Genomic DNA, 1275 nt, shown 5'->3' with positions numbered 1-1275 from the left:
CAGATCCTATCTTCAGCTAAATTGGGTAGAGACCCTATCTTATAGGTATGGATGTTTTTAAGCTCCTAATACAGCTTTTTTTTATTCTTCTCCCTCTTCCTTCATCCTTATCCTGATGGTATTTCTGCAGATGAAGACGTTAATTTTAAGCCTAGAGGAGTAAGTAAAACACATCCCTACTGCCTCCAGCAAGAGGGTGAAGAGAGAGGAACTTACACCAAGAGCTTGACATTATTTTTCAAATACCTATGCATTAGGTAAGCCTAAATTAAACAAACAAAAACCTAGAGATTACTACAATTTAAATATTATTTAGAATGCATTCTTTTACCCTGCTCTTGGGAAAATCTCACAGGGCCTCAGTAGGTTGCTGTGGAGCTAATACAGAAGGTAGTATAGCAGGGTCCTCAGGGGTCACCACCACATGTGAGAGAGGGGAAAGTGAAGAATTGAAGGACACTGAGCGTGAAGATCCCCTTTCTCTAAACTCTTGTTTTTTGTGCATTATCATTCTTTGCAATGCTGTCAGTCTCTTTTCATAATTTTTATATTTTCTTCTCCTTCAAAACTTACCTATAAATAAAATTTTCTTTATTCTCATCAGGGCAAGCATGAGAGAAGAGTATTTGTTGAGGTTGTTGCCTCAATCAAAGAAGTTGAAAGTTGCTGATGATGTGGATTCCCAAAACAGCTGTGAAGACCATTGAGGGAGGCTAGACAGGTCATGGACCTTTCCCTCCACCTATGCCTGTCTCTCCCCCTGTAAATATGAAGAAATGTGTTTTCAGGACCTCATTGAGGAAAGAGAAATGTTCACCTTCTGTACTCTTCCCTTCTTTCTGTGAAAGTACAGTGGTCATTCTGGCAGCCACCTCTAGAGCAATGGGAAAATTTATGGATAAAATCTCCTTTTCTTGCTGAGAGGGATGCTTTATCATTGCTGCTGGCAGGTGGAAATAAAGAGCAGTAAACCACTGTGTCCTGGGAATGACTGCAAAGCAAGCTATTGCTTCATTTCTCACCCTTCCTCAACTTCCCTGGAGGCAGATGGTCACTAAGCAAAGAACAAGCCTTCCACAAGTCAGGAGCGTACTCTGCAGCACTTTGGCTGCCAAAGTAAGAAGTACACCATGATCAAAAATGTTGCAAATACGTCCATGGCCCTGTGTTCCTAACAAGGTTTTTGCCTTTCTTTGTTGTTTTGTTACATCTCCATTGCTGTTTTATTGCCTGTGAAATGGATATACGGGGAGAAACTCAACAGGTTATTCATAG

Source organism: Zonotrichia albicollis, chromosome 1, assembly GCF_047830755.1.
Source record: "Zonotrichia albicollis isolate bZonAlb1 chromosome 1, bZonAlb1.hap1, whole genome shotgun sequence".
In the NCBI taxonomy this organism is placed as follows: Eukaryota; Metazoa; Chordata; class Aves; order Passeriformes; family Passerellidae; genus Zonotrichia; species Zonotrichia albicollis.
Note: the sequence above shows the minus strand (reverse complement) of the source record.